At 48.3% G+C, this 12,275-nt stretch overlaps 1 pseudogene; it reads left to right on the top strand.

The window, feature by feature from the left end:
- The first annotated feature begins 2,281 nt into the window (after nucleotides 1–2,281).
- Nucleotides 2,282–3,269, top strand: LOC100451907 (glyceraldehyde-3-phosphate dehydrogenase-like; annotated as a pseudogene).
- The last annotated feature ends 9,006 nt before the right edge of the window (nucleotides 3,270–12,275 follow it).

Genomic DNA, 12,275 nt, shown 5'->3' with positions numbered 1-12,275 from the left:
TCCTGCCTCAGCCTCCCGAGTAGCTAGGATTAAAGGCACGCGCCACCATGCCCAGCTAATTTTTGTATTTTTAAGTAGAGATGGGGTTTCAGCATGTTGGCCAGGATGGTCTCGATCTCCTGACCTCATGATCCTCCCACCTCGGCCTCCCAAAGTGCTGGGATTACAGGCGTGAGCCACCGCGTCTGGCCCCCAGTTTCTTTTGTTTTTGTTGTGTTTTTGTTTTTTTGAGATAGAGTCTCACTCTGTCTCCCAGGCTGGAGTGCAGTGGCATGATCTCAGTTCACTGCAACCTCCGCCTCCCAGGTTCAAGCGATTCTCCTGCCTCAGCCTCCTGAGTAGCTGGGATTACAGGTGTCTACCACCACACCCAGCTAATTTTTGTATTTTTAGTAGAGACGGGGTTTCGCCATATTGGCCAGGCTGGTCTCAAACTTGTGACCTCAAGTGATCTGCCTGCCTCGGCCTCCAAAACTGCTGGAATTACATGTGTGAGCCACCGTGCCCGACCCTGCCTCAGTTTCTCCGTTCATAAAATGGGGGTTCTCGAGCTAACCATGAAAGGCACCTAGCACTGTTCTTTGCCAAATGTAACTCATCCCTTTGCTGAGATCCAGGGCAGACTGGGCTTGGGGCCACCGGGCAGAGGCTGGCCTTGGGAACAGGCCTTGTGCACAGGTCCTCCGAGTGCAGCCTGGAGGATGGTCGGTGTTCAGTGGAGGGCCTGAGCCACTCCTGGAGCCTCACCATAGAACAGGAAGGGAGACCTTTAGCAAAGCCGGAGGAGGGGAACCTGCGGGCCTGGAGCCATCTCTTTGTAAGTCCACCCACACCCTTCTTCAGCTCCACCAAGCCCACGATGGGGACAGATTGGCCCTAAATTTAGCTAAACATCAGGCCCAGACGGAGCTTTTAAGAAGCACAGTGCACAACAGCAGCCATGAGCTCCGTCAGTGGAAGCCCCTGGTTTACAAAAGAGGAAACAGGCTGAGAAAGGGCAGGGGGCTATTTCCAGAGCTACACTGCAAGTAGGCCTGACTACTGATAACAAGTGTGTATTATGGGCTGGAATGTGTCCCCCTCCAAATGCATATGTTGAAGTCCTAACTCCCAGTGCCTCAGAATGTGACCGTATCTGGAGATAGCACCTTTAAAGAGGTAATTAAGTGAAAATGAAGTCATTGTGGGGAGGGGGTCCCAATCCAATATGACTGGTGTCCGTATAAGAAAAGGAGATTAGGGCTGGGTACAGTGGCTCATGCCCATAATCCCAGCACTTTGGGAGGCCGAGGTGGGTGGATTACCTGAGGTCAGGAGTTCGAGACCAGCCTGATCAATATGGTGAAACCCTGTCTCTACTAAAAATACAAAAATTATTTTTAGTATAATTTAGGGCGTGGTGGCCTGTGCCTGTAGTCCCAGCTACTTGGGAGGCTGAGACAGGACAATTGCTTGAACCGGGGAGGTGGTGGTTGCAGTGAGCCGAGATCACGCACCTGCACTCCAGCCTGGACGACAGAGCGAGACACTGTCTCAAGAAAAAAATTAGCTGGGCATGGTGGTGAGTGCCTGTAATCCCAGCTACTTGGGAGGCTGAGGCAGGAGAATTGCTTGAATCCAGGAGGCAGAGGTTGCAGTGAGCTGAGATCGCGCCACTGCACTCCAGCCTGGGTGACAGAGCAAGGCTCAGTCTCAAAAAAAAGAAAAAAAAGGAGATTAGGACACAGACATACAGAGGGAAGACCACTTGAAGATACAGGAGGAAGATGACCATTTAAGGCCCATTCTGGTGGCTTAAATCTATAATCCCAACGCTTTGGGAGGCCAAGGCAGGAGGATTGCTTGAGGCCAGGAGTTTGAGGCCAGCCTCAGCAACACAGTGAGAGCCCATCTGTCTTTTTTTTTTTTTTTTTTTGAGACCAAGTCTCACTCTGTTGCCCAGGCTGAAGTGCAGTGGTGCGATCTCAGCTCACTGCAACCTCCACCTCCCGGGTTCAAGCGATTCTCCTGCATCAGCCTCCCGGCTAACTGGGACTACAGGCGTGAGCCACCACGCTCGGCTAGTTTTTTGTATTTTTAGTAGAGACAGGGTTTCACCATGTTGGCCAGGCTGGTCTTGAACTCCTGACCTCAGGTGATCCACCCGCCTCCGTCTCGCAAAGTGCTGGGATTATAGGCGTTAGACATCATGCCTGGCTGAGCCTGTTTCTTAAACAAAATTGGCTCTCTGCTCCTCCCATTTGACAGACAGCTGCATCTTCTCTCACATCCCTGAGATAGCATGGTGAACGTGAAGGTTGGAACCAATGGATTTGGTCGTATTGGGTGCCTGGTCTCCAGGGCTGCTTTTAACTCTGGTAAAGTGGATATTGTCGCCATCAATGACCCTTCATTGACCTCGACTACATGATCTACATGTTCCAGTATGATTCCATCCGTAGCAAATTCCATGGCACTGTCAAGGCTGAGAACGGGGAAATCCCATGATCATCTTCCAGGAGCGAGATCCCTCCAAAATCAAATGTGGAGATGCTGGTGCTGAATACGTCGTAGAGTTCACCAGCACCTTCACCACCATGGAGAAGGCTGGGGCGCACTTGCAGGGGGGAGCCAAAAGGGTCATCATCTCTGCCCCTCTGCTGTCGCCCCCATGTTTGTGATGGGCATGAACCATGAGAAGTATGACAACGGCCTCAAGATTGTCAGCAATGCCTCCTGCACCACCAACTGCTTAGCACACCGTCCAAGGTCATCCATGACAACTCTGGTATTGTGGAAGGACTCATGACCACAGTCCATGCCATCACTGCCACCCAGAAGACTGTGGATGGCCCCTCCAGGAAACAGTGATGTGACAGCCACGGGGCTCTCCAGAACATCATCCCTGCCTTTACTGGTGCTGCCAAGGCTGCGGGTAAGGTCATCCCTGAGCTGAATGGGAAGCTCACTTGCATGGCCTTCAGTGTCCCCGCTGCCAACGTGTCGGTCGTGGACCTGACCTGCCACCTGGAAAAACCTGTCAAATATGACGACATCAAGAAGGTGGTGAAGCAGGCATCTGATGCCCCCTTAAGGGCATCTGGGGCTATACTGAACACCAGGTTGTCTCCTCTGACTTCAACCGTGACACTCATTCTTCCACCTTCGACGCTGGGGCTGGCATTGCCCTCAACGACCACTTTGTCAAGCTCGTTTCCTGGCATGACAATGAATTTGGCTACAGCAACAGGGTGGCGGACCCCATGGCCCACATGGCCTCCAAGGAGTAAGACCCCCGGACCACCAGCCCCAGCAAGAGGACGAGAGGAAGAGAGAGGCCCTCACTGCTGGGGAATCCCTGCCACACTTAGTCCCCCACCCACCACACTGAGAATCTCCCTTCCTCACAGTTTCCATGCAGACCCCCTGAAGAGGGAGGGGCCTAGGGAGCCCCGCCTTATTTTGTACCATCAATAAAGTCCCCTGCACTCAGCCAATCAATCAATCAATCAATTTTAAAAAGATGATCATCTACAAGCCAAGGAGAGAGGCCTCAGAAGAAACCAACCCGGCTGACACCTTGATCTTGGTCGTCTAGTCTCCACAATTGTGAGAAAATAAATTTTTCTTGTTTAAACCTCCTAGTCTGAGGTACAGTTGTCCCTTGGTGTCCCTGGGGATTGGTTCCAGGACCTCCCACATATCAAAATCGGCAGATGTTCAAGTCTTCATATAAAATGTTATATTATTTGAAAATAATCTATGCGACATACTTTAAAACATCTCTAGGTTACTTAGAATACTTAATACAATGCAAATGCTATGTAAATAGTGGTTATACTGTATTTTTTATTGTATTTTATTGTATTGTATTTCATTGTTTTTAGAGACAGGGTCTCTCTCTGTTGCCCAGGCTGGAGTGCAGTGGCGCAATCAGAGCTCACTGCAGCCTTGAACTCCTGGGCTCAACTGATCGTTCCACCTCCGCCTCCAGAGTAGCTGGGACTACAGGTGTGTGCTACCATGCACAGCCAATTTTTATAAATTTTTCTGAAGAGACGAGGTCTCATTTCATTGCTCAAGCTGGTCTCAAACTCCTGGCCTCAAGTGATTTGCCTGCCTTGGCCTCCCAAAGTGCTGGGATTACAGGTGTGAGCTACTGAACTCAGCCTAGTATTGCTCTTTTTTTTCTTTTTTTGAGATGGAGTCTCACTCTGTGGCCCAGGCTGGAGTGCTGCAGGACAATCTTGGCTCACTGCAACCTCTGCCATCTGGGTTCAAGTGATTCTCGTGCCCCAGCTTCCCGAGTAGCTGGGATTACAGGCATGCACCACCATACCCAGCTAATTTTTGTATTTTTAGTAGAGATGGGGTTTCACCATGTTGGCCAGGCTGGCCTCGAACTCCTGACCTCAGGCCATCTCCAGCCTTGGCCTCCCAAAGTGCTGGGATTACAGGCATGAGCCACTGCACCCAGCCTATTACAGTTTTTTTTTTTTTTCCAGATATTTTTGACCTGTGGTTGTTTGAATCTGTGGTTGAAGAACCTGAGGATGTGGAGAGCTGGCTGTTTTTTGTCATGGCAGCTCTCACAAACTAATGCAGTACATTTCCCATTCATGTCAAATACATCTGAAGGCGAGTGGTCCAAGATGCTATGGCCACAACACAGAGTCTCACGCTCCACTTTCTCATCCACCTTCTATTTTCAAGGTCACCTCTTGGGCCGACATGGCTGCTGGAACTGCCTTACTCCAAGCAACAAGGAAGTGGGAGAAAGCTTGTGTTCCTTCCTTTTAAGGCAACTTCCTACAAGTCCCATAGAGCCATTTTGCTTACATCTTATTGGCTACTGCTTAGTCACATGATGACACCTAGCTGCATGGGAGGCTGGGAAATGTACCCAGCTAGAAGTAAAAGTTTATTCCTAAGGAGAAGGGGGAGAATGGATGCTGAGAGAGGTACCCAGTGGTCTCTGCCACAGACTATGATCGCAGACCACATACTCAAGAAGGCATGAAGAACTTTCTTACTTTTTCCATAAGTCAGCACAATTTCTCTTCCTTTCCTTTCCATTCCTTTTTCTTTTTCTTTTTTTCCTTTTTTTTTTTTTTTTTTAAGACAGAGTCTCACTCTGTTGCCCAGGCTGGAGTGCAGTGGTGTAATCTCAGCTCACTGCAGCCTCTGCCTCCCTGGTTCAAGTGATTCTCCCACCTCAGCCTCCTGAGTAGCTGTGATTACAGGTGCACACCACCATGCCTGGCTAATTTTTATATTTTTAGTAGAGATGGGGTTTCACCATGTTGGCCAGGCTGGTCTCAAACTCCTGACCTCAGGTGATCCACCTGCCTTGGCCTCCCAAAGTGATCCACCTGCCTTGGCCTCCCAAAGTGCTGGGATTACAGGCGTGAGCCACCATGCTTGGCCACTCAGCATAATTTCTATTGCACGCTAGGATGGCATTTTCACCTTTCTATGTGAATGTGTATATTTCTTGGTAACTTTTGAAATGTCAAACTATGGTGGGCAGTGTTTGTACTGAAGTCCTCTGCCCATGCAGGTGTGCCTGAGACATCACCCCTCAGCCATCGACCCCCTGGCTTTCAGCTTACACAGGCTGCTTGTTTCTGTCTGTGCAGCTCCTTCCGCCTCTCAGGACCATGCTCAAGGCTCAGAGAATGTTCCACTACTCTCATGCCCACTGAGAACTAGGGCATTGTGTGAAGCATTCTCCCCTCTGCTCTTTTTCTTTCTTTTTGAGACAGGATCTTGCTCTATCCTTCAAGCTGGAGTGCAGTGGTGTATCATGGCTCAATGCAGCCTCAACTTCCTGGACTCCAGCAATCCTCTTATCTCAGCCTCCCAAGTAGCTGGGACTACAGGTGTGCACCACCATGTCTAGCTTACCTTTGTATTTTTTTGTAGAGATGGGGTTTCACCATGTTGCCCAGGCTGGTCTCCAACTCCTGCGCTCAAGTGATCCTCCTGCCTTGGCCTCCCAAAGTGTTGGGATTACGGACGTGAGCCACTGTGCCTGGTCCCATCTGCTCTGGACTTTCTCAAGCGTCTCTCTGGTGTCTCATCGCTTTTCCCCCAAGAAGTAGAGTTCAGAACTTCTCCCTCTGAGATTTCCCAAACTCTCTCTTTTTTCCCATTACTTCCCCTCTGCCTTTCTCTTTTCTCCCTACCCCAGGGGCATCTGAAAGTGACAAGTCCTATTTTTGGTCTTTATCTTTCTCCAATAAGGACTTAAGCTATTGGGATACAAAAGCCTGAAACTCACGGATTTTACCTGCTTTCCACCCTCTCCCATTTCTCTACTGAATATGAGACAAAGACAGGTTTTGGATTAACAGTAGGGAAGAAAGAAGAAAATAAAATATCAGGCTAGACATGGTGGCTCACACCTGTAATCTTAGCACTTTGGGAGGCTGAGCTGGGAGGATCGCTTGAGCCCAAAAGTTTGAGACCAGTCTGGGGAACACAGTAAGACTCCGTCTCTACAAATAATAATAATAATAATAATAGTAAAGGTTTTTTAAAATCAAGAAATTAAATAAAACATCAATCCGTGTCTCAAAAACTATTATCCTGCCATATTTACAATAAAGTGTCCTGTGGTTGGCACTATTTGGCATTCCTCATTTCCCTCTCTCTTGCTACTGCCACTATAGAGTCTAGAAAAGCTACATTTTCTCTTTCTCAGCCTCTCTTGAAGCTTAGGGAGGTGGTATTTCCCAGTCCTGGTCGATAAGATAGGAACAGAAGGCTGTTCAAGGTTTACAGGAAAGCTTTGAAAAAAGGGGGGCCAGGTGTGGCTGGCATCATTTCTTTCCCTCTGCTTCCTACTTATAATGTGAACATGGCTGGGCGCCATGGCTCACATCTTTAATCCCAGCACTTCAGGAAGCCAAAGCGGGTGGATCACCTGAGGTCAGGAGTTCGAGATCAGCCTGGCTAACATGGTGAAACCCTGTTTCTACTAAAAATACAAAAAATTAGTTGGGGGTGGTGGCACGCATCTGTAATCCCAGCTATTTGGGAGGCTGAGGCAGGAGAGTTGCTTGAACCTGGGAGTTGGAGGTTACAGTGAGCTGAGATCATGCCATTGCATGCACTCCAGCTTGGGCAACAAGAGTGAAACCATCTCAAAAAAAAAAAAAAAAAAAAAAAAAAGAACACGAACGTGAACACAATGCCTGGAGCTGCAGCAGTTATCTTGCAACCATGAAGAAAAGGCTAAGAGAATCATACAGATGCCATGGCATCATAAGCAGTTGTATCTATATAGTATCATTTATTTACTATTAAGAAAGAAAAATAAACCCTGTTTTTAAGTAAACATAATCCCCAGGACATGGTAGGAGCCCCTGGATCAGGCTATGCCTGAAAGCCTTTTAGACTTTTGTTACTTGCTGCTGAAAGCATTCCTAATGTATATATGTTATTAAATTAACACAAATGCTTTTCTCTTTATTGTCACAAACTATGCCCAGATAGTGACAGAGTGACAGGCATCTTGAATTTTTTTTTTTTTTTTTTTAGATGGAGTCTCACTCTGTTACCCAGGCTGGAGTGCAATGGCACGATCTTGGCTCACTGCAACCTCTGCCTTCTGGGTTCAAGCTATTCTTCTGCCTCAGCCTCCCATCTTGAACTCTGAACCACATGGATGCAAGACCATTTCTAACCATCCTTCAATCATGCTCAGCCCAGGGCCTGCCACCAATTCTGTCCTGAGGGTTTGCATGCCAGACTCTAATTTTCAGAGTAAGTCAGGTGTGTAAGGTAATGTTCAGGGCATACTGAGTGGAAACTCTTGATCCTTCAGACAGGCTGTAGAATGGAGATAGTCCTCCAATTATTGCCAACCTTAGGACCCACCACCATGCCTTGGTTCCCCTTTCTCAGCAGCAGAGCTCATAAACTGAGTGTTTGAAGGAAGTCCAGACCTGTCTACTATAAGTCTTCTACAGGATATGTCATTGCTACCGTCTGAATGTTTGTGTCCCTCCAAAATTCACCTGTTAAAACCTAGCCCCTACGGTGATGGCATTGAGAGGCTGGGGCCTTTGGGAGGTCATTAGGTCGTGAGGGTTCTGCCCTAGTGAATGGAATTTGTGCCCTTATAAAAGAAGTATGGGCCGGTGTGATGGCTCACACCTGTAATCCCAGCACTTTGGGAGGCTGAGGCAGTGGATTGCTTGAGCCCAGGAGTTCAAGGTCAGTCTGGGCAACATAGCAAAACCCTACAAAAAATACAAAAATTAGCGGGGTGTGGTGGTGCATGCCTGTAGTCCCAGCGACTCAGGAAGCTGAGGTGGGAGGATCACCTGAGCCTGGAAGGTCAAGACTGCAGTGTGGCCGGGTGCAGTGGCTCATACCTGTAATCTCGGCACTTTGGGAGGCTGACGCGGGTGGATCATTTGAGGTCAAGAGTTCAAGACCAGCCTGGCCAACATGGTGAAACCCCATCTCTACTAAAAATACAAGAAATTAGCAGGGCAGTAATGGCATGCACCTGTAATCCCAGCTACTCAGGAGGCTGAGGCAGGAGAATCATTTGAGCCTAGGCGGTAGAGGCTGCAGTGAGCCCAGATTGTGCCACTGCACTCCAGCCTGGGTGACAGAGTGAGACCCTGTCAAAAAAAAAAAAAAAAGCCGGCACGGTGGCTCAGGCCTGTAATCCCAGCACTTTGGGAGGCTGAGGCGGGTGGATCATTTGAGGTCAGGAGTCCGAGACCAGCCTAACCAACATAGAGAAACCGCATCTCTACTAAAAATACAAAATTAGCTAGATGCGGTGGCACATGCCTGTAATTCCAGCTACTCAGGAGGCCGAGGCAGGAGAATCACTTGAACCCGGGAGGCGGAGGTTGTGGTGAGCCGAGATCATGCCATTGCACTCTAGCCTGGCCAATAAGAGCAAAGCTCCGTCTCAAAAAAAAAAAAAAAAAAAAAAAATGGTGGCTGGGTGCTGTGGCTCACGCCTGTAATCCCAGCACTTTAGGAGGCCGAGGCAGGCAGACTACAAGGTCAGGAGACTGAGACCATTCTGGCTAACACAGTGAAATCCCATCTCTACTAAAAATACAAAAAAATTAGCCGGGCATGGTGGCACACACCTGTGGTCCCAACTACGTGGGAGGCTGAGGCAGAATTGCTTGAACCTGGGAGGCGGAGGTTGCAGTGAGTTGAGATCGTACCACTGCACTCCAACCTGGGCTACAGAGTGAGACTCTGTCTCAAAAAAAAAAAAAAAAAAGGTTTGAGAGAGCCTGTTTTCCACTTCTTCGGTGTGAGGACACAGTAACAACGTTAACAAGGTGGCATCTATGAGGAACAGGCCCTCACCAAATTGGTCAGTACCTTGATCTTGTCTTCACAGCCTCCAAAACTGTGAGCAATATATATCTGTTGTTGGCAAATTACCCAGTATATGTTGTTATAGCAGCCTGAATGGACTAAGACAGTCATGATGTACTGGGAAGGTTCCTGACTGCTCCAACGGGTGGTGCCAGGCTCAGGGCCCCTCTTCTTTTTTTTTTAAGATGGGATCTCACTCTGTTGCTCAGGCTGGACTGAAGTGGCGCCATCTTGGCTCACTGCAACCTCCGCCTCCCAGGTTCAAGTGTTTCTCCTGCCCACCCTGTAGCTGGGATTACAGGCGCCTGCCACCAAGCCTGGCTAATTTTTGTATTTTTAGTAGAGATGGGGTTTAGCCATGTTGGCCAGGCTGGTCTCGAACTCCTGATCTCAGGTGATCCACCCACCTTGGCCTCCCAAAGTGCAGGGATTATAGGCGTGAGCCACCACACCCGGCCAGCTCCTCTTCTTTGAGAAGTCCCTTTGCTAGTCCCTCACTTCTACACTCTCCCTCAGCTGAGCTCACCAGGGCCTGGAAATGGAGAGGTGACAGAATACAGATATGGTTGGTGCATGGAACATGTGTCCCATGGACTTCAAATCTGATTCCAGCTAGCTAAAAAGTCATGACCCAAGCCAAGTCAGCCAGAGTAAGTCCTAGGACTCTTTTCAGAACAATTCAGGAGGAGAAACTTTCTTTCCTTTAGACTTAATCCTGAGAGAATCATAGTCTAGAATAGCCAGGATCCATCACTAGGGGCAAGTATGCCCTAGAGTAAAGTGAAAGCTAGGACGGTGGGCATGGTGGCTTACGCCTGTAATCCCAGCAGTTTAGGAGACCGAAGCAGGTGGATCACCCGAGGTAAGGAGTTTGAGACCAGCCTGGCCAACATGGTAAAACCCTGTCTCAACTAAAAATACAAAAATTAGCCAGGCATGGTGGCGGGCGCCTGTAATCCCAGCTACTTGGGAGGCTGAGGCAGGAGAATTGCTTGAACTCAGGAGGCAGAGGTTGCAGTGGGCCAAGACTTCGCCATTGCACTCCAGCCTGGGCAACAAGAGCAAAACTCCGTCTCAAAAATAAAAAAAACAAAAAACAAACAACAAAAAAAGAAAGCTAGGAGACAGAGAGACCAAGTCCCTAGGACATGGTAGAACCCCTGGATCAGGCTATGCCTGAAGGCCACCTATACCTAGAGTTTTAATATATGTGAATTAGAATAGATCGTGTGTGTGTGTGTGTGTGTGTGTGTGTGTGTGTGTGTGTGTGTGTGTGTGTGTGTCAGAATCTTATTCTGTTGCCTAGTCTGGAGTGCGGTGGCATGATTTTGGCTCACTGCAGCATCTGCCTCCCAGGTTCAAGCAATTCTTGTGCCTCAGCCTCCCAAGTAGCTGGGATTACAGGCATGTGCCATCATGCCAGGCTAATTTTTTTATTTTTTATTTTTAGTAGAGATGTGGTTTCCCCATGTTTGCCAGGCTGGTCTCGAATTCCTGGCCTCAAGTGTGGATCCCTCTTTTGTTATAGCCAACTGGAATTACTTTTCTCTCTTAAAAAAAAGTCTTGCAAATTTCAGGCCATGATGAAAACACTGTGGTATGCAGGCAGCTAGGCTGAGATCTAAAGCCCAAATTGCCTGTGGTCAGATCCATTGCCATGCACTGATTGACCAGAGTCTGAATCCAAAGTCTCCCTGGGACAATTTATGTGCCCGTAGCTTTTCCTGATATTTGTACTCTGCCTTGTCTCTGAGGCTTTCCCAGACCATTGGGTTCAGCCCAAAGTGCATCTCTCTCTTCTCCACATTTGCCAGCACAGTGCATTTGGCACTGAAGTATGTGCCATCTCATCTGTTATTGTCCTGAGATGGTCTTTAAATCTTGGCAAACTTGGGCTGTTCTTCAACTTTTCTCTTTTGATGTTAACTCCTCCCGGACAGTGGCTAGCTCTTATTGATTTAATTTTTCCACATAGCTCTTAGCAGAGGGCTTAGCACATTGATGGACTTTTGGGTGGCAGCATGGGATGATGGAAGGAACGCTAGCCTTGCATCCTGGCTCTGCCACTTAACGAGCTGGATGACCTTCGGCAAGTTACTGAAGTATTCTGGGCCCTGTGAGAATTGCTGTGAAGACTAAACATAACGTGTGCCTTTTTCCATTCAGGTTTCAACAATAAAAGATCATAAACCGGCTGGGCGAGGTGGCTCACTCCTGTAATCCCAGCACTTAGGGAGGCTGAGGCATGCGGATCACCTGAGGTCAGGAGTTCAAGACCAGCCCGGCCAATACGACAAAACCCCGTCTCTACTAAAAATACAAAAAATTAGCCAGCTTGGTGATGGGGGCCTGTAATCCTAGCTACTCAGGAGGCTGAAGCACAAGAATTGCTTGAGCCTGGGAGGCAGAGGTTGCAGTGAGCTGAGATCACGCCACTGCACTCCAGCCTAGGCGATGAAATGAGACTCCAACTCAAAAAAAAAAAAAAAAGATCATAAATTGGGTGGCTTACGAACAACAGAAATTTATTGCTCACAGCTCTGGAGACTGGCAAGTCCAAGATCAAGGTGCTGGAAGGTTTGGGCTGGTGAGGGCCTGCTTTCTGGTTCTTACATGGCACCTTCCAGCTGTGTCCCCACATGGAGGAAAAGGCAAGGCAGCTCTCTGGGACCTCTTTTATAAGGGGACTAATTCCAATCATGAGGACTCCACTTCCATGACCTGGTCACCTCCCAAACTGCACCTCCTAATATCATTGCATTGGGGGTTAGGATTTCAAAAGATGAATTTGGAGGAGATGCAAACATTCAGACCACAGTGATGTGTCATTCAATTGTTTGTTCAATCAATAAATATTTATTGAGTACACATTCTATGTCAGGCATGGGGCTACAGACTGAAAATATGATGGTGAGTGTATAAGTTAAGAT

This window comes from Pongo abelii, chromosome 18 (genome assembly GCF_028885655.2).
Source record: "Pongo abelii isolate AG06213 chromosome 18, NHGRI_mPonAbe1-v2.0_pri, whole genome shotgun sequence".
Classification (NCBI taxonomy): domain Eukaryota; kingdom Metazoa; phylum Chordata; class Mammalia; order Primates; family Hominidae; genus Pongo; species Pongo abelii.
The sequence above is the reverse complement of the archived record's forward strand: the minus strand, read 5'-3'. Positions and strand labels throughout refer to the sequence as shown.